The following is a 22069-nucleotide window of genomic DNA, read 5'->3' as shown; positions in this document are numbered from 1 at the left end:
TCTGCCTGGTGCAGGCGGGCAGACTGTCTACACGGAATGTTAGAACGCTAGTAAAACCGTCTGAAAGTTGGTCAGCCACTCATGATCACCGGGCTCGGCAATTCTAAACGCTAATGATACAATAACACTGTGTATGTGCTAAGTCGCTTCAGCCCTATCTGCCTCTTTGTGACCCCATGGACTGTAGCCCATCAAACTCCTCTGTCCATGGGATTCTCCAGGCAAGAACACTGGAGTGGGTTGCCAGGCCCTCCTCCAGGGGGTCTTCCTGACCCAGGGATCAAACCTGCCTCTCTTACATCTCCCACACTGGCAGGCAGTTTTCTTTACTGGCGCCACCTGGGAAGCTCAATGATAATTTATTCCTCCCCCAAAACCTTTGGCTGGTCTAAGTTCTAAACAACTGTGGTTACTGTGGAGTTTAATATTACATATTTAAGTCTTGATGCAACAGTTAGAACTGGACATGGAACAACAGACTGGTTCCAAATAGGAAAAGGAGTACATCAAGGCTGTATATTGTCACCTGCTTATTTAATTTATATTCAGAGTACATCATGAGAAATGCTGGGCTGGAGGAAGCATAAGCTGGAATCAAGATTGCCGGGAGAAATATCAATAACCTCAGATATGCAGACGACACCACCCTTATGGCAGAAAGTGAAGAAGAACTTAAGAGCCTCTTGATGAAAGTGAAAGAGGAGAGTGAAAAAGTTGGCTTAAAGCTCAACATTCAGAAAACTAAGATCATGGCATCCGGTCCCATCACTTCATGGCAGATAGATGGGGAAACAGTGGAAACAGTGGCTGACTTTATTTTTCTGGGCTCTAAAATCACTGCAGATGGTGATTGCAGCAATGAAATTAAAAGAAACTTACTCCTTGGAAGGAAAGTTATGACCAATCTAGAGAGCATATTAAAAAGCAGAGTCATTACTTTGCCAACAAAGGTCCATCTAGTCAAGGCTATGGTTTTTCCAGTGGTCATGTATGGATGTGAGTTGGACTATAAAGAAAGCTGAGCAGTGAAGAATTGATGCTTTTGAACTGTGATGTTGGAGAAGACTCTTGAGAGTCCCTTGGACTGCAAGGAGATCCAACCAGTCCATCCTAAAGGAGATGAGTCCTGGGTGTTCATTGGAAGGACTGATGCTGAAGCTGAAACTCCAGTACTTTGGCCACCTGATGCGAAGAGCTGACTCATTGGAAAAGACCCTGGGAAAGATGCTGGGAAAGATTGGGGGCAGGAGGAAAAGGGGATAATAGAGGATGAGATGGTTGGATGGCATCACTGACTCGATGGACATGAGTTTGAGTAAACTCGGGAGTTGGTGATGGACAGGGAGGCCTGGCGTACTGCTATTCATGGGGTCACAAAGAGTCAGACACGACTGAGCGACTGAACTGAACTGATACATATACACACACACACACACACACACACACACACACACGTGTATACACACAATAGAATTTATTCAGCCATAAAAATGAATCCTGAAATTTTGCCATTTGAAACAACATGAATGGGCCTGGAGGGTATTATGCTTAGATGAAGTGAGTCAGAGAAGGACAAATACCATAGGGAGGATGCAGTTACAGGCGCCTGTCCCCACACAGGGCACGAGACTTTGAAACGGGGGCAACTACAGACAGAGGTGGGGACTGGAGTGACTTCAATTCTGCTGTTCTATGTAAGCATACAAAAGTACTTTCAAACTGTCAGGATCCACCTTGAACAAGGTACATGATGCTTTAAGACTGTTCTTGAAAGATACTTCTGCCAAAAAAAAAAAAAAAGGTGAGGAAAGGGACAGTTATATTAAAAAGAAAATCAAATTCGAAGAAGAAGTGTTAGGAGAAATGACTGAAGATGTCAATGCTACATTTGCCAGAAGAAATGAAACTTGCAGTGTTCGATGCCTGAGTCAGTTGCCAGGAACTGGACAAGTGCCTAGTGACTACAAGAAGTCCTGTTTGCCATCCTACTGGCACTTTCCTCTGATTTTTGCAGAAGCAAAACTTGAGGATCAAATACACCAGAAACTGGTGATGTTCTCTGGTGACGGGTTTTAGTGAAAACTTTTCAACCGTGGCGGCATTAGAAGGCTGCTAGAATCGCTCCTGAAAAACCCAGGCTGCATCGCCCATTCTGAAATTTGCTGTGACGTGAGACTGAGCTGGGTCTTTGTCAAATTTATCTTTATGGTGCAGACTTCTATGTCTCTACTTATATGTCTGTGTGCAGACGTATTAGTGTGCTAAGTTGCTTCAGTGGTGTCCAACCCTGCGGCCCTAGGGACTGTAGCCCACGGGGCTCCTCTGTCCGTGGGATTCTCCAGGCAAGAACACCGGAGTGGGTTGCCAGGCCCTCCTCCAGGGGGTCTTCCCGACCCAGGGATCGAACCTGCGTCTCTTACATCTCCTGCATTGGCAGGCAGGGTCTTTACCACTGGTGCCACCTGGGAAGCCCTAGACATGCATGTAACAACCATTTATATGACATAACTATTTATATGTCTCCTGTTATAGGTGAGAGAAAACTTCAGAAATTAAAATGAGGGCAAAATACTCCTCACTCCACTATGAGCTAGATCGGCAAATGTGACTGTACGCTCTTCAGCTGCCTCCTCAAACCCTCGCCCGCTGAAGGCCGTGTCACAGGCACGGGTGAAAGCCAGGGTATTGGGGGGTAAAACTGACTTGTCTTGATAATCCTGGCTCTGTCCCTTAGCAGCTGCATTTTCTTGGGTAATTCATTCTGCGAGCCTCAGTTTTTGTTGTCTGTAAAATAGAGACAACAGCAGACTCTGAGAACCATTAAATGAGTAAATACACTCTGAGGATTTAGAGCAGGCCTGTCCTGTAGGCACCAAAGCTCTGGACCCCAGGGAGGGGTGTTCTGGCAGCAGGTTAGGCGTCAGACAACAGGGAGCTGGGAGACGTTTTGAGGGTAACCGGTAGTTTCTGTAGGGAGACCTGCTCTGCTGTGTCTCAGAGAATGGACCAGTTGGAAGGTGCCCTGTCCTCCCACAGGGACCTCCTGAAACTCTGACTGGAAGGCTGAGGTGTATTAGCAATTGCTGCTACAGCAGAGTGCGCGGACCCACGGAGCTCCATGCTGGCCGCTTCTGGCCTTGCTTCTCAGCTGTCAAAGCCAAGCATCCTGAAGCTACCATCTCCTTATGAGCTCGACATGGCAGTGGAATGAACTGGAGGCTTCAATAAGAACAGCACACATACGGCTTGCTTGAATTCAGGTCATGTTTTCCTAGCGTGGGGCTCATCACTAGAGCAGTGGGGTCAGGCCAAATCTTAAGGACCTGCTTGGCAACTCTAAGGACTGGCAAGGAAGGAAGAGACTGGTAAACAATGTTTTAAAAATATTTTAAACGCCAAGCAGTCTGTCTCATTTCTAATGTTCATTTATGGGTATTTGCTATTTTTCAGGAATTGTGGTAGCGACTAACCAACTATCGCAAGCCTCCACCCGTTACTGGGGAGCGGCTTCTGAAACACAGTCACACGCTTCCAACAGCCCACGTAGACTGATGGGTGGACGTGTCCTCAGGGGTGAACTCAGGGACAGCAGAAGACCCTGCTTCCAAAACTGTCCTGCCACCTTGTTGGTGAATAAATGAGGAAAATCTCACCCAGGGAAGAGCAGTGAACAAATGTCGATTGACTCAAAGTTCAGTTCAGTTCAGTTGCTCAGTCATGTCTGACTCTCTGTGACCCCATGGACTGCAGCACGCCAGGCCTCCCTGTCCATCACCAACTCCCGGAGTTTACTCAAACACATGTCCATCAAATCGGTGATGCCATCCAGCCATCTCATCCTCTGTCATCCCCTTCTCCTCCTGTCTTCAATCTTTCTCAGCATCAGGGTCTTTTCCAATGAGTCAGTTCTTCACATCAGGTGGCCAAACTATTGGAGGTTCAGCTTCCACATCAGTCCTTCCAATGAACACCCAGGACTGATCTGACTCAAAGTTATTGATAATCAATTATTTTCCTCAGATCAAGTTTTAACAGAGGAAAAGAGGGAAGAAAGACGGGTCCTGCAGTTTTGTTGAGAGAGCAAAGAAAGGGATGCAGAGGAAGACATGAAAGGCATCCGATAGCAGACTTGTCCACTTCACCCCGGATGGAGCAGAATGAACGACAGCGGGAGGCTCCAGGGCTTCCCAGGGGACGCAGCGGTAAAGAGTCCTCCAGCCGATACAGGAGGTGCCGGCTGGATCACTGAGTCAGGGAGATGCGCTGGAGAAGGAAATGGCAACCCACTCCAGCACTCTTGCCTGGGAAATCCATGGACAGAGGAGCCTGGAGGGCCACAGTCCACGGCCGCAGAGTCAGACTCGATTTAGTGAATAAAGTGTTAGCCTGACCCTGTCTGACTCCCCTTTTGAAACACTTCCAGGGATCTCGATGTGATCCGGTCCCTCTGAGCGAGCCAGCGGTGTTAAAAGCACAAAGGGGTCTCCCCTCCGTGCAGCCCCAGGCGGCGCCCACCGACGCGGGCCGACAGCGCCTTCTCCGCCACCCACGCACCCAGCCGGGCGCAGGCCGGCCCCGAGGAGCGGCGGCTCGCGGCCCGAGAGCCCCCTCTCGCGCGGCTCCATCTGACTGTGGTCCGGCTGTGTGTTGATCCGGGGTCCTTCAAGGGATGGAGGTGATAGGAGCTTGATCACAGAGGAGGCTGTTGATGAGGGAGCAGCCGGAGGCTCTATCTAATCTGAGAATTAAGGGTAAGTGACGTGGTCTTCTGGGCTTCCCCGGTGACTCAGACGGTAAAGAATCCACCTGCAGTGCCGGAGACCCAGGTTCCATCTCTAGGTTGGGAAGAGACCCTGGAGAAGGGAATGGCGGCCCACTCCTGTGTCCTCGCCTGGAGAATCCCACGGACAGAGGAGCCTGGCGGGCCACAGTCCAGGGGGTTGCGAAGAGCTGGACACAGTAAGCCGGAAGGCACAACGGCGCGGTCGCTGGCGTCGTCAGAGCCTCTGGGAACCGCCGCGCTGACGCCCTCCTCTGTCCCGGCGGCTCCGCTGACAGGTGCTGGAGGGCCCGCAGGGGCCCAGGCCCACCTTCCGCGGGGCCCGTCCGGCCGAAGGGGTCCCTTCTGCGCCAGGCGCCTGCCGCTTCTTAAGGCGCGGTGTCGACAGGATGAGTGGGCATTTCCTAACCCCCAATCAGCCGTGTTAACATACTGCAGATTTAAACAGAACGCCGTTGATTGCGGAGAAGGCAATGCACCCCACTCCAGTACTCTTGCCTGGGAAATCCCATGGACGGAGGAGCCTGGTGGACTGCAGTCCACGGGGTCGCGAAGAGTCGGACACGACTGGGCGACTTCACTTTCACTTTTCACTTTCACACATTGGAGAAGGAAATGGCACCCCACTCCAGCGTTCTTGCCTGGAGAACCCCAGGGACGGGGGAGCCTGGTGCGCTGCCATCTATGGGGTCGCTAAGAGTCGGACACGGCTGAAGCGACTTTGCATCAGCAGCCGCCGTTAATTGAGCCAGGCGGTTTCACAGCCTAATAAATGTCCCATGTAAGACCCTTGACTAGGGAAGCAGAGTGCCCCTGTTTGCACCAGATAGAAGAATTAATGGCAGGGAAGGAGAGGAGGGAACCCGGCGATGTCCTGTGTAGGACCCTGCGTGGGAGATTACACGAACACCACCCTCAGGAGAAGAGGCAGACAGGCGGCCCGCAGCCCAGGCTTCAGAAGCTGGTCTCAGCCACCAGGAGAGGAAGACGCCGCGTCTTCCCCACCCGGGTGGGCTGGCGTCCTGCAAAGATCCGACGTGTTTAGACCCTTTCCACTTCACCTGCTGCTGCATGGGGTCTGAGCACAAATTATTTCAGTCCCCTCGTGTCTTTTGTTTAGAGGCAGCTCACTATAATTTTATCAGGTTTAGGATTTCAGGGGATGAAGAACCGCTCCGATAGACCCCCAGCACGCGGCCCCTCTCTGGAACTCCGCTCCGCCAGAAGCCGTGTATTTGTTTCCCGGGGTTGCCTTCAGCCAGCGCCGCAGACGAGCGGCTTCAAACAGCAGGCGCGTCCTCTCTCCGGACGCCGGGGGCTCCGCGGGCACGAAGGTGTCCGCGGGGCCCGCGCTGCCTGCAGGGCCGGGGCGGCTGCGCGGTCCGCGGTCTGTGGGCAGCCGCGCGCGGAGCTCCCCGCGGCCCTGTGCCTCCCCCGCGCGTGCCCTCACGCCGCGCTCCGTTTCTCCTGCTGGGCTTGGGGTCACCCTCCCCCAGGGCGACCTCACCGTCACGCGATTATGTCTGCACAGAGCCCATTTCCAGATCCGGCCCCGTTCACAGGGACTCACATCCGACCCACAAGAGGTAGGAAGGGACGAGAGCAGGCAGAAACCCTGCAGACCAGGGCGGGCGACAAGTGTGAGAGCAGCGAGCTCCCCACCTCATCCCCAGGCCTGCGCAGCGGGAGGCTCCGCGGCAACAGCGGGAAGCGCTGTGCCCTCATACACTACTATTTCAACACGCGGAGACACACGTCCTAAAGAGACGCCGTTTCCTGGGGAAGGCAGTAAGGGTCCCTGATTTCTCTGGAACACCCTTCCGGTGTATATCTGTCCCTAACTTAGCGCCCTTTATTTTTAGCAGGTGCAGAGGAAATAAATATGACCCATTTACCACCATCTGTGCATTTCCGCTGAAAGGGACAGTCGACCTGAACTATATAGAGACTTTCCTCTCAGTCTCCTTATCTGGGATTCCTTCTTATTTAATACATTATCCATTCTATAGGTCATTCAGTAAATCCTATTGCACTGAAACACACAGCACTCTTGTTCCTTGTACTTTTTCCACATTGCCTTGTTATTGGTAATCCACGCATGTGTGTATTACACTTAAGTGCTGTCCTCACAGGAAATATTTTCCCCTTTCAAACAGATGTAATAATGACAGCTATCATTTACTGAGAGTCTTCTATGTTCCAGACAGTGTGCTAATTGGTTTATACACATTACTTTATTGAATTCTCAGGACAAACATGCTGTCAGTATTGTCATTCCCATTTTACACTTGAGCAAGCTGAGTCTTGAATAACCAAGATTTTATCTTATCACACATCTAATCACATAGCTCTTTGATGGTGAAGCTGGAACTTAGATTCAAATTTATGACTCCAAAGCTCATGCTGGACTACCTTTATATTTTTCACATTAATCCTGGTGGATTTTTCTTGACCAGTCTAGTTTTTTTTTTTTCCCCTCCCCAGCCTTTGACTCCCAAGAAGAGCAGCCCAGGTTGAGGTGCAGAGGCTGACACCTAATGGTCCAAACCCATCTCAACAGGCCCGCATTTTGTTTGCGGCCACCAGGGGGCGATATACCGATAGAGCCTGAACCCAACCCAGTCCGTCAGTGAGCGCGTCTCCCCGTCGCAAAGGGGCTTGGAAGCCCCGAATCCAAATGGCTGTAGAACCAAAACCAGACTACTCATGAGTCAAAACACCCAAGACTGGGCTTATGGACTACATTGTTCACCGCCGTGTTTCCCTAGGCTTTGTCAAAAGCGAAAAGAAAATTCCGCACTGATGCCCTGTGATGGTTGAATCAAAATCCATTTATATACAACAGACTCTATAAGCTTGGAAACCAGATGAACGTGCTTTTGATCTGTAAAGAGCTACGTCGATGTAAAAATTGTAGTAATAAAAATTATATGTCTCATGAACCTGAAGATGCGATGCCTGCCTACCTGCTAAGTCGCTCAGTTGTGTCCGACTCTTGTGGCCCCATGGACTGTATCCCGCCAGGCTCCTCTGTCCATGAGATTCTCCAGGCAAGAATACTGGAGTGGGTTGCCATTTCCTCCTCCAGGGGATCTTCTCGACCCAGGGATCAAAACCCGAGTCTCCTGTGTCTCCTGCGTTGGGAGGCGGGTTCTTTACCACTCAGCCACCTGGGAAAGATTCCTGCAGTTATCAGCACTAAATTGCCTTGGCTGGCTTAAAAAACATTTTGAAGTTTATCTAGAGTCTCAGGGGAACCAGAAGGATGGGTAGCTGAGCTTGCTGCAGTGCCCGAGAGGCAGAAGGAAGCCTGGGAGAAGCGGGTGGTGGTAGCCAAGGAGGCTGGCCCTGGGGCCCCTGAGCGGAGGGGACATCCCCACCACACGGAAAGCCTTCAAAGACACCGCCCATGGGGAAGCAGTCCTCGGGGACTTCCCTGGGGCCAACCATCCAAGAGGAAGCTGGACCTTATGAACCATGTCAGGAAGCTCTGAAGATTCCAGGGATCAGGCTGGGTGAAACCCGCTGTGGCCAGTCCTGAGGGCTCTGGGGATCCATCAGAGCCAAGGAACAAGGAAGGCTGCCCCCCAGCCCGAGGGACGGCGTAAATACTGCTGAGTGCTGACGGACGCCTCGGCACTTCCACCCGGCCACTCAATAGTGCTGTTGTTTCTGGGCAAACGACCTTTCTGCTGGGAAGTGAAAAATAAAAGCAAGCTTCGAGAGGTGAAGCCCCGAGGAGGGGCCCTCCAGCTTTAACTTCTGGAGTTCCTGAGACAGTGAGAGCAGACAGGACTTGAGGCCCGGATGAACCGTGTTCGGGGGGCGGGGGGCGCTGGGAGCGAACGCAGAGGTGGTGGCTGAAGAGGCAGGTCAATCAGAGCAATGACAACCCCAGTGACCAGCACGATGTCACCATTTCAGGAAAAGGGGAATCTGGGACAGACGGACAAGGACATGTTCATTCCTGGTGAAAGGCTAGACTCGGTCATTAGGCAGATTTTAGCTCGAGGCGACCGCCAGGCGCAGGTGGTGCCAAACCCACCACAGCTTCCCGTTTCTCAGGATCACCGGTGATCAGCGAACAGGGCAGTCACGGGGCTCGGGAGTGTGGGCTTTGGCACAGGCTCTCACGCAACCGTGGAAACACGGTGGAGAGGTGTGCACTGGGTAGCCGCGGCTGGAGGAGCAGCTGACCCCGGGCAGAAGGCTTCTGACGGCACAGGCCCCTCCCAGCCCCCAAACACGGACCACATACAGGACGCCAGCTTTGAGCCAGGAGTTGAGAACTTCCCGCACTTCTACTACTGTGTGAATACTCAATACTGTGACTGTGAAGACGCTCTCCTTCCCTAAGTGAGCTTGTTCCTCAAAAGAGTAAACTCAGTAACTCCACTCGGGTGTGTGTGTGTTAGTCACTCAGGTGTGTCCAACTCTGCGACCCCGTGGACTGTACCCGCCAGGCTCCTCTGTCCATGGGATTCTCCAGGTAAGAATACTGGAGTGGGTCGCCATCCCCTTCTCCAGGGGATCTTCCCAACCCAGGGATCGAACCTGGGTCTTCTGCACTGCAGGCAGATTGTTTACCATCTGAGCCACCGGGGAAGCCAAATTCCACCAGGTGTCCACTCAGAAACCTGCACATGAACATTCTTACCAGCATCACTTGTTGTTTAGTCGCTAAGTTGTGTCCAACTCCTCTGTGACCTCAAGGACTGTAGCCCACCAGGCTCCTCTGTCCCTGGATTTCCCAGGCAAGAATACTGGGGTGGGTTGCCAGTTCCTTCTCCAGGAGATCAAGGGATCTTCTCGACCCAGGGGTGGAACCCGTGTCTCTTGCATTGGCACGTGGGTTCTTTATTGCTTGGCCAGCAGGGAAGCCCTAAAGCATTATATATAGCCCCAAAGCAGAAACACCCTAAATATTCATTGGCTGCTAAGCAAATAAACAAAATGTGGTATAGCCACACAAGATTTGTACATTTCATTGTATATAAATCTCACCCTAATAAAAGAGTGGTAAATAACAACAACAAGTGTGGTATATCCATCAGTGGAATATTATTTGGCCAAAAGAAGACTGAAGTACTAATACATACTACAACATTGATGAACTTTGAAAACATGCTGTTGATAAGTGAAAGAAGGAAGTCACAAAAGACTGCATATCGTATGATCTCATTTTCATTGACTTCTCTGAAATATTCAGAAAGGCACATCTTTAGAGACGGAAAGATTAGTGGTTACCTAGGGCTGGGGAGTTGGTTGGAGGGAAATGAGGAGTGACTGCTCCAAGATGCTGAGCTTCTTTTTTGTGGTGATGAAAATGTCCTAAAATCGACTGTGGGGATGACTGCCCCATTCTGTGTAGGCACACAAAGGCACATAACACCGAACTGCACACTCCTAATGGGTATGTTCTATGGTGTGTGAATTTTAATGCCAGAAAGCTGTGTCTAAGAAAAAGAGGAGACTCTATTAGTGGAAATCTATGTAAAAAATGACTACACATTCTGAACGGTCCCATGTCAGAGGTTCTATTAATTTATAATAGGAATTACCTGTCAGTCCCCCTATCACACGGTCAATTCCTCTAGGGAAGGAACCATGCATTAGTCATCTTTGTCTGCCTAGCTTCTAGCATGGCTTCATGCCACAGAAGCCCAGCACTAAACGCTGAATGCTCAGTAAACTGGCAGCACGCGAACTGGCAACCTGGTGAAGTTACGTGCTCAGTGAGTGCTTCTTTGTAAACATGTGATATTGTCCCTTTCTATAAAGTCAATTCCCCACTTACAAGACCCACTTTATAGCACTGCGTGCCCAAACTGGTCAAAAATAAACAAAAAGAAAGACAAAGACAAATCTATATTTTTGCTAGCATTTATTCAGTCTTGAAATCCAAATAGGTAATACATGTAATATGCTGTGAATATTCCTCCTGGAGTTCTTTTGTATACAGAAGATGAGATGGAGCTTTTAAGAGTAAGAAATTCATCAAGTTTTGGCTGAAGTCACCATGTTCTTTGCCCAGTTAATCCTTCAGTATCAACCATTGTTTTCTTTATTGAGCCAGGAACTTGTAACTCCAGAGCAAGCCCAGTCTTCTCAGTAAGTGTCCATGGATTATCTGCTGGGTATAAATGTCTCCAAAGATATTCAATGGCACCTGCTGATCAAAAGAGCTCTTTGGAGCTTCGTGAATCGTGGTTTTTGGCTATTCCACTTACATACATGCCCTGTGGCTGAGCTGCTCTGAATGAGAGCCTGGCAGTTCAAGCCCATCTGTAGGAAAAACTTCTTTATTCAATAGCGTATAATGTAGACAGGGGGCAATTTTTCTGCTTTGACAACCTCAAAGGTGCTACTGTCCAAAAGAAGTTCTGTTGCTTTGGAATTAAATTCTTAGTATATAGATTATAGAAAAAGAAATAAAAATTTAGCCACACCGATAGACTATTTGTCCACTCCCTTTGGCAAAAACCCAAAAGGAGAGGGGAGAACAAACTCATTGCTAGTGGAAATGCTAAGCGGTACAGTCTCTATAGATGAACATTTAGCAATAGCTGGCAAAACCATATGCATTTACCTTTTGATTCAGCTTATAGAATCTATTTCAAAGATCTGCTCTCAAAAATAAGATATGAATATGCACAAGACTTTTCACTATAATACTATTTATAAAAGCAAAAGACTGGAAATAGCCCAAATGTTCATCAATAGGGACAGAGATGAGAAAGCTAAAGCATGTCCACATGTTAGAATACTGGGCAGCTATAAAAGAATGGAGGTTCTCTACTGACAAGGAGAGGGAGCGATTTTTAGATGCAGCTGAGGTGCAGAAATGTATGTAATGGATTATCTTTTTTCTAAGAGGGAAAATAATGAAAAATATATTCATATATATTCAGGTACATGTTTTCTTTTTTTTTTTTCATTTATTTTTATTAGTTTGAAGGCTAACTACTTTACAATATTGTAGTGGTTTTTGCCATACATGTTTTCTTATATTAAAAAACTGAAGGGCAAATCAAAGCCCCCGAGAATATATTATGATAGGAAAAGGGATACAAGAGAAGGAACAGGAGTGACAGCTGGACCTTGTTTCAAGACTTGTGGGCCCAGCGGGGGAAGGAGGGGGGGATGGATTGAGAGCGTGGCACTGGATCGCGCACATGGCCGCGCGTGAACAGACAGCCGGGGGAGCTGCTTTATGGCGGGAGCCCGGCTCGGGGCTCTGTGGCAGGCACAGCAGTAGGACGGGGCGGTGGGCGGGAGGGGGCTCACGGGGGAGGGCACACGCGTCCCACGGCTGATTCACATCGCAGTATGTGGCAGAAGCCACGCAACATAAACCAGTTACCCTCCAATCAAAACGTAAAAATTAAATTTAAAAAGACCCGCTGTTTAATAGTTATGACCTTTACCTAGGTATATATCTAACAATACAAAAGCAAAATTAAACCAAAATGGGGGAAGAAACAAACTCAAAAGCAAAAGGAAACAACTGAATCTGACGGTATGTTTAATCACACGGAGAATCGTCTTTGCAACTGACTTTAAAACACTGATTATTATATTATGATATGTATACATATATACTGGAGAAGGGAATGGCAGCCCACTGCTGTATTCTTGCCTAGACAATCCTGTGGACAGAGGAGCCCGGTGGGCTGCTGTCCATAGGGCCGCATAGAGTCGGACACGACTGAAGTGCCTTAGCAGCAGCAGCGTGCATACATACACACACAAGTACACACATATACACATACACGTGTGTACTCATTCCCTTCACTTGTGTCCGATTCTTTGCAACCCCATGGGCTGAGCCCTCCAGGCTCCTCTGTCCATGGCATTTCCCAGGTAAGAACACTGGAGTGGGGTGCCAATTCTTCCTTGAGGGGATCTTCTCTACCAGGGATCAAACCCACGTCTCCTGCATTGCAGGCAGATTATTTACCATCTGGGCCATCAGGGAAGCTCCATACATATATCTATGATCTCCTAAACATCAACAGAAACCAGAAAAAACCTCCAAAGAAATCTTGAAAGTATTTTCAGTAATCATATTGTTGGTAATGACATGGTATTGTTACTTTGAACCAATACTTTGAATGTATTTGTAGAATAAAGCAAATAAGGAATTATACTAATGTCATTAGGAACCAAGATTTTCAGTATAAGAGAAAAGAACATGAAAAATCAAAGAAGCAAAAACTCTATAAGCCTAATTCTGAATTGCAAATATCAGTATGAACTCAGAATGTACAATATCTTTTAAAAACTTGCTTCCTAGACATTCCATTTAAAAAGTTTAAAAACAGTGATGCTTCTCATGAGGACAGGAGCAGAGGGAGGCAGGCTGTCGGGGAGGGAAAACGCCACTCTCCCACAAACAGAGAATCAACTGAATAAATAATTGAACGAATGCAGGAATAAATGATCAATCCAATGTATTTAACCTCCATCTCATACCTCATAAAAGGCTGGAAACTTGAACCAGAAGAGTTTGCTTTCACAGCAGAGGTTGACTAGTACCCATACCTGCTTGCTCCTCTCTGTCTGGGATGCACCATGTTTTTGCCTTAACTTTGCCTTCTCAATATACTGAACGTACTAAGAGATAAGTTTGATGACTAGAGCAATCTGTCTTCCCTTTTGGAAGGCTGGAAAATAGGAAATTCCAAAAATGTCAAGTTGTAAGGTTATTTCATAATTGATGTTTCAGCCACCTCAGTAGATTTTCTCAACTGTAATCGTCAAGGGCTCCACATTGCTTCTGTCAAAATCTTTTCATTATCACACCAGCCATATTTCTGAATTTCAATTTAAATTTATATAGCATGCTAGCACTTGTCTGCATAAGATGACAGGTGGTAACTATTAGTTACCCTGACTATCACGTGCTGTAATGTCAAACCCCTGCCAGGAATACGCTCCTGTGATTTTTCAGGGAAATTCTAGGTGCCTGAGCATAACTTTTAAAGAGCTACCTTTTCAAGGAATTGACTCCCAGAAATATCCTTAATGGGGATTCTTGGGGAACTGCCTGTGCAATAACGACGTTGCTACTTGACTAACAAGAATACATTTCAAGGAGGATTTAATTGAATAGCTGAAAGTAGTCTTTTAGAACAGAGGCTGCCTCCCTGAAAATCACCTGGAAAAGGCAACTTCTATAATCTGAGACGCTTTGATGAGTCCTCTAGCATAGGTAGGAAAAAGGAAAAAATACCCAGTATGACCACCTTCTACCAGGACTATAGATTTTTCACTCTAGATTGAAATCTTCAAAGCCTATGGCTTCATCAACTACCAATTTATTTGAGCATCAAGCTGTGAAGACATTGAGATCAGTTACGTTGGCTGCAGCGATTAACGTGTGTCTAGCCAATGCTGGCATATAATGACTGCTTGTAACGCTTGCTGTCACAACCCCTTTATCATAAACGATACCCTCGTTAGTAACCAAACTCATCCCCATGGCTGTCTAGTGGCCAGCAGGTCACCCAGTCAGCACCCACACCTCGAGCTAATGCATCTCTCTAACAGCTTTCTTTTAGTTTTTGTACATTTTTCTTCCAATTTTGACAAATTTTCATTTATCACTGTGACTGAGAAAGGAAATACAATGCATAAAATATAAACTTGGCAAAAATGTCAGAAGAGCCAGCGCTCAAAAAATGAAGCATGATGCTTTGGTGGCAAATGTTAACACAGGCTCACAGACCTCAGACAACAGCAGATACAGAGATGGTTGTACGATCGCAACAGGATTTTATCTCTAAAGGATCAAGGAGGTCAACCCAGCTAGGAGACCTGTGGGAAATCAGGTATGCTGTCAAAGACACAAAATTAAAAGACATGTGCTCCTTGGTAGAAAAGCATATTAAAAGGCAGAGACATTACTTTGCTGACAAAGGTCTGTCTAGTTAAAGCTATGGTCTTTCCAGCAGTCATGTACGGATGTGACAGTTGAAGCATGAAGGCTAAATGCCAAAGAATTGATGCTTTTGAACTGTGGTGTTGGAGAAGACTCTTGAGAGTCCCTCGGATGGCAAGGAGATCCAACCAATCCATCCTAAAGGAAATCAGCCCTGAATATTCATTGGAAGGACTGATGCTGAAGTTGAAGCTCCAATACTTTGACCACCTGATGCAAAGAGCCCACTCATTGGAAAAGACCCTGATGCTGGGAAAGACTGAGGGCAGGAAGAGAAGAGGGACACAGAGGATAAGATGGTTAGGCAGCATCACGAACTCAATGGACATGAATCTGAGCAAGCTCCAGGAGACAGCAGAAGACCAGGGAGCCTGGCGTGCTGCAGTCCATGTGGTCACAGAGTCAGACATGACTTTGCAACTGAACAACATCAAAGACAGAGGTACAGCCTTCGAGATCAACACCATCCCGCAGAAGGTGGAGATGATGGATTGTGCCCGTGAGCATACGGCACCACCACCCACACGTGACTGCTGAGCACCTGAAATGCAGCCAGTGCCATGCAGCAGATGAATCCTAAACTTAATTTCACATCATTCAGATTTAAATGGCCAGACCAGCTCTAGAGCATTAGGGCCTCACGGGGGAAAGGTGTGCACGTTTGGTCTGAGAGAATGAGGGTCACGTGAGACCTTGTGGCACCCTAACCATTTACATATGGCTACGGCAGGCGTGCACGGAGCCTAACCTGGGTATGTCTGGAGACTGGCCTACCTGTGCCCGGGGGCCCTGACCCGTCTCAGAGTTCACGCAGCATCTTCAGATCCAGGCTAGCACAGCCTGGTCCAGGTGTGTTTCTGAACTCGGCGCTGAGCAATGAAACAAGGGTCAGGCCCAAGTATCTCGAGGAGTCACCCTGGAGAGTAAGCGGGGTTCTCCTCTACCCGGGTGTGGGCGTCAGGAGTGGACGCACGTGGAGGACTCCCAGGTCAAGAGCAGGACATGGGCACCTTGTGTGCATGCTAAGTCACTTCAGTCGTGTCCGACACTTCATGCCCGCATGGACTGTGGCCCGCCAGGCTCCTCTGCCGGTGGCATCCTCCAGGCAGGAATGCTGGAGTGGGTTGCCGGGCCCTCCTCCAGGGGATCTTCCCAGCCCGGGGATCAAACCTGTGTCTCTTCCATCTACCCGATTGGCAGGTGGGTTCTTTACCACGAGCGCCACCTGGGAAGCCCTGGGGACCGTTACTCCGTCGGTCCAGGGACTGAGGGTGCTGAGGAAATGAGCAGTGGCCGTGACCCCTGGAGTTAGATTTCCCGAGCCTGAATGGGGTGCACTCTTCTCCCAGCCCCTCCCCACGCAGCACCCAGGGAGATGTTCCAGTAGGACACCCAGAAGGCCCTGGGCCCTGAGGCTGAAGACCTCTGCACGCAGCTCTGGTCAGGAAGGATTCGGTGGCCCCTCTAAGGAACCCCCCCCCCCCCCCCCCCCCCGGCTGGGACAGCAGGCAGGGAGCGTCCAGGGCACCATCACGGCGGGCTGAAAAGCAAAGGCCTCTCCCCACCTTTTCCGGACAGACTCCCAGCCCCTTGGGGGGGCACACAGGCGGCCCACACCCGGGCTGGCAGTGAATTCCTCACGGCCCTTGTCAAGCGGAGGCTCAGGGTCACGTTTAATTTGATTTAGAAAAAGCGATGCAGTAACAGGACACGTTTTGCTCCCGAACGTGGAGCAAACCCACACCTGCTCGGAGACACCGCCTGTTGGCTTCTCAAGCAAGTATTCTGACTTGTCGATTTTCCCGTCACGCCATCATTATCTGCTCCCAGAGGCCTGCTGTTTACAAAATGAATTCTCTTATCTCCCAGGCTCGAGGTCCTTTTCTGGTTTACAGAGGGGGAAAAAGGTCCAAAAAATCATGCGGAGACATGCCTGTGGTTTGGCCCGTTAATCACAAGATCCGGTGGGCCGGGTGGGAACGCCCAGGCTCCTGGGAGAGGAGATCCAGGCCCTCCGGAGAGAGAGGGATGCTGTGCCTTCGGGTCAGGTGCGAGCGCCACCCGGAGCCGGTTTTCAGGCCTGAGTGCCTCCTCCTCCCAAGGCCCTGAGGGGTGGGAGCTAGAAACGCAGAAGCAGAAGGAGGGAATCGACACCGCCCCTGCGGGGCGGGGTAGCTGAAAAGACAGTGGGTCCCGTCAAGCAGGACCTGGACGGGCTCGTTTGTAAGCAAGAGCGCACTTTATTTAGAACTCGGGGGACGGTGGCCTCTCTCCGAAGGCAGTGGCATCACTCATTTCCACGGGAAAATAAACCCTCCCCCGCTCGGTCCACGCAGAGGGCCGGGAGGTGCGCGCGGGGCCGGAGCGGCCTCGCCGTCTGTGCTCAGCGGGGGCGGCCTTGTGCGCCGAGGGGGCCCGGACCTGCTGCGCCGCCCGGGGCTGGGGGGCTGCACCGCGCTGAGGAGCAACGGGACCGAGGCGACGGCAGAGGCAAAGCAAGTCCAGAGATGGAAAGGCTCGGCCTGGAGAGACGATTGGCCGGGGCGGGGGAGGCCATGCAGGGACCGGAAAGACAGAGAGGCTGCGGAGGAGTCTGCCCCGGGGGAAGCCCGCTTCGGAGGCCCGGGTTCCGTTCACTTAGGTATTTGTACTCTGCAGGTGCTGGTAATACTATTAGGTGTATGGGCTTCCCACACCGCGCTGTTGGTGAAGAACCCAGCTGCCAGTGCAGGAGACCTAAGAGATGGAGTTCCATCCCTGGGTGGGGGAAGAGCCCTCGGAGGAGGGCGTGGCAACCCGCTCCTGTGTTCTTGCCTGGAGAATCCCATGGACCGAGGAGCCTGGCGGGCTACAGTCCAGTACAGTCCAATACTGCAATGCATGGAGCCCAAGTTGCACATTAGGTCCCATGGGCCTTTCCCAGGATGTCTGGGAATCCCCAGTCTCAGGAGGTCTCCCGGCCCCCTGCTCCCAGGCTGGTCCTGCAGATCTGGCTGCTTCCCAGAGCTCTTATCTCTCCACTGCACAGCCCCGCCCAAAAGAACCCAAAAGTTACCAGAATGTTTTTCAGCTCTTATCAGCTGTTTTAAAAGAATCTGTGAGGCATCATATTGCATTTTTGTGTCTTGTTTCTTGTGTTCAACCCTGTTCTGCAGTTCACACATGTTATTGAATGAAGTGTATATTCAATTTCACCGTCATGGTGTCCCACGGAAGGACTATGCCAGTCCTTTATTGTTAATGAACATTTGGGTTGTTTGCACTTTGGGACTGTTTTGAGGAATGGTGCTTAGAGCCTCTTTGCATGTGTGCCCTGGTGCAGGTCTGCAAAGGTGTCTCTAGGTGGGCAGCTGATGGTGAACCCTGGGTCCCAGGGAACCATCCCTCGACCTTTGTCCTGACACCAAACTGCTCTCCTCGGTGGGATCCCTGACTCTCGTCCCCAGCACAACGTAAATAGTACCCGCACCCTGTCATGGACAACTGAGACTGTTAGAACTGTTCAAATTCTGCCCATCTGTTGGGGATGCAACAATCTCCCACCTTAGCTTTGTGTTTTCTTCATAAAAAGCGACATTGTGTCGCTTTTTACGTATTTATCAACTCTTTGGATTTTCTCCTTTTAAAGTACCTGTTTTGTTTACTAGATTTTTTTTTTTTATTGCCAGAAATCCTTTACATATTTTGAATGCTAGTTCTTCATTAGCTACATGTATTTCAAATATTTTTTTCCCATCTGGTTTTCATTTGAACTGTTTTTATGATGTCTTTTGATGAAGAGGCATTCTTTCAGTGCAGTTGAATTCGCCATTTTTTTTTTTTTTTTTTTAATGATTAATGCCTTTTGTATCTTCCTCATGAATCCTTCCCTCCAATCACGGCAGTGTAGTCATCCCTCAGAATCCTTGGGGGGATCAGTTTGAGGACCCCTGAGATAACCAAAATCCTTAGATTTTGTAGTGCCTGAGCTTTTGTGGGTTTCCCCACAAAACACCGACAGGCCTGCCTCTTGGTTTCCCTCACCACCAACAAAGGTCTCAGCTTTTTCTGATCTGCTGCCAGTCACCCACCATCTGCAGCCAGTCACACACTTTTCAGCTTCTGAATGTTGATGCTTTCATCTGCGTCACCTGTTGCGTGTGTGTGTGGGGGGGGGGGGAGTGTGTGTGTGTGCGTGCGTGTGTGTGTGCACGCGTGTGTGCGTGTGTGTGTGTGCGTGTGCGCGTGTGTGTGCGCACATGGGTGTGGGTGTGTGTGGGGTGCGTGTGTGTGCATGCGTGTGTGTGGGTGTGTGCGTGTGTGGGTGTGCGCGCGTGCATGCACACGTGCGCGCGTGTGTGGGGTGTGTGTGTGTGTGCACGCGCGCGCGTGTGTGTGTGCGTGTGTGTGTGTGTGCGTGCGCGCACATGGGTGTGGGTGTAGGTGTGTGTGGGGTGCGTGTGTGTGGGTGTGTGCGTGTGTGTGTGGGGTGTGTGTGTGCATGCACATGCACACATGCATGTGTGTGTGGGGGTGTGTGTGTGTGCACGCGTGGGTGTGGGTGTGTGTGGTGGGTGTGGGGGTGTGTGTGTAAGCACACATGCACACAAACTTTGACTGTCACCATGGTAGGTCTCAGGGGGAGAGGCAATAAATACAAGTCCAAATCTCTGTATTTAAGTAGAAGTCGCAGCAGCATGGCGTATGACAGCAAGATAAACTGGAAACCTGAACATCCACCCACAGAAATAGAGCAGTTAGGTCCGTGCAGTGGGTACCACACAGCTGTACCGCCCTGTGTTCCATAGAGGCGGGTGGGTACGGTGGCGAAGAACACAGATATTGACACTCAGCCGCTGTGGAACTTCAGGCGCGTTACTTTACCTCCCCCTCCAGTTTGCCTATCTGTAAAATGGGATAACACTTTAATCCATGTAGAACTGTTGAGAGGATTAAAAAAGTTATTTGTAAAGAAAGAGGAACAACTGCAGGAACATAGTTAGGTGTACACAAGAGTGACTACTCTTGTTAATAAAATAATGAAGTGCATTTATAAATGAAGATATGACTCTCCAAGGTATATTACTAGCTTTAAGGGTGAAAAACAGTATGTAGGAAACATAAAAAAACAGTATGATCACACTTTCAAAAGGACAAACATACATAATATGTACATAGAACATTTCTGAAAGGATACTCAAAAGAAATTGTGAAAGTGGTTACCTTGGGGTAAAAGGTAGAAGGGATTTTGAATTTAATGCGTTTTGGTATTCTCTAATTTTTTATGTGTGCTTAATACTGTTGTAATTAAAAATAAATAAATTAAAATGTAGATAATTGTTGAAACTAGGAATTTGTTATATTAGTTCTACATTTGGGTATCTCAAAAAAAAAAAAAACTTTTTAGAATAAATTAAAGTAAACAATCTTTATTAGATACTCTCCAAAATTCAGAGTTGAATAATTGGATGTATGTGTGCTACACTCAGTCACTAAGTCTTGTCTGACTCTTTGTAACCCGTGGACTGCAGCCCACCAGGCTCCTCTGTCCGTGGGATTTTCCAGGCGAGAATACTGAAGTGGGTTACCACTTTCTTCTCCAGGGGATCTTCCTAACCCAGGGATCAAACCTGCGTCTTCTGCTTTGGCAAGCAGATTCTTTACCACTGAGACACCTGGGAGACCCGATTGCCTTAATTGCCTTAGTTTTTCTCAAGTGTTGCTATAAGAAATGGTCACATGAAATTTACTTCTGCAGTTGCCATAAAATATTCTCCACTACACCATTCATGTAAACTACACCATTCATGTAAAGCCATCTGAAAAGTTTGTTTTTATTTATAAATGCACATAATTTAAGCATTTCCCTCAATTTCTCAGGCTATTAGGAAGCTCAGAAGTGGATCCATAACCCAGACATGGCAACTCAGTTCACCAGAATAGTTGGTCTACTTGCATTCTCTTTATTCCTTAATCTTTATTTCCTATTTCATTACATTTTGTATACATCTATGATTGTTTCTTTGAATCCTTTTTTTTTTTTTTTTTTTACTTAGTTGGTTCTCTTAAAAGTTTAATAGATTATACCTGAAGAGTTACATACTTCTTGGGGCGATTGAAGTCAGGATGTTTTTCTTCTGCAGGATCATCAAGAACAGTTTCATGAAGACTTGGCATTTGAACCAAGCCTTTGGGGACGGGTCAGGTTTGACAAACACTGGGAAGAATGTTATTGGTAGAAAGAGGTATAAATAGAAGAGCTATGGAAAGAATGCACAGGCCATTTTGGGAGGATAATAGGATTTGTTTGGGCCAAGCCATGGGTGTAAGGAGATGAAGGGTGGCCATGCTGGAGACATGCGTACGCTCATGTCAGAAGGAATCCACACACCAGGCTGAGGAATTCAGTGCTATGGCATAAGAGAAGAATTTTTTTTCCCAGAATAAGGAAAACTACTGCATATTTTTAGGCAGAGGACAGAAACTATCAAGACAGTTTAAAAACAAAGCTCAAATAGTACAACTGCTCTAGCAAGGTTCAAGGTGATACAGCAGGAAATGAGGATCAAAGCATTAACCTCAGACTTCATGTCACTGACTCAAAGGACAAGAGTTTGAGTAAGCTCCGGGAGTTGGTGAAGGACAGGGAAGCCTGGCGTGCTGCAGTCCCTGGGGTCGCAAAGAGTCGGACACAACTGAGCGACTGAAGTTACCTCAGAAAGACCGTGGTAGAAGAACCGCAGATGGTCACAGAGACCAGGTTCTCCCCCAGCTCTGCCATTCTGGATGCTTAAATCATGCTTTTCTTTAGGGGAACCTTGGTAAACATTAAACAAGCAATAGCACACACCTCTGCAGTAGGAAATGGCAACCTACTCCAATACGGTTGCCTGGAAAATCCCATGGACAAAGAAGCCTGGCGGACTACAGTCCACAGGGTTGTAAAGAGTTGGACATGACTGAACATCACACACCTAACCACAGCACTAAAATGGATTCCTGCCCAAGAGGTAATGAGGGGAGTTTTTGGTTTTTGTTTTAACAAAAGACTTCCAGCCAACACCTTTAGAGGGAATGTGTATGTGTGCTCAGTCACTCAGTCCTGACTGACTCTTTGCGACCCCATGGATTGTAGCCCGCCAGGCTCCTCTGTCCATGGGATTCTCCAGGCAAGGATACTGGAGTGGGTTGCCATTCCCTTTTCCAGGGGATCTTCCTGACCCAGGGATCGAACCTGTGTCTCTTGTATTGCAGGGGGATTCTTACTGCCTGAGTCACCAGGGCTATAACTTAAAAACTGCCATTTCGCCACTTTGGACAATAGAACGAAGCAGCACTCACTGGTGGATGCTGCGGCCATCAGGAGA

Source organism: Dama dama, chromosome 27, assembly GCF_033118175.1.
Source record: "Dama dama isolate Ldn47 chromosome 27, ASM3311817v1, whole genome shotgun sequence".
Lineage (NCBI taxonomy): Eukaryota > Metazoa > Chordata > Mammalia > Artiodactyla > Cervidae > Dama > Dama dama.
Note: the sequence above shows the minus strand (reverse complement) of the source record.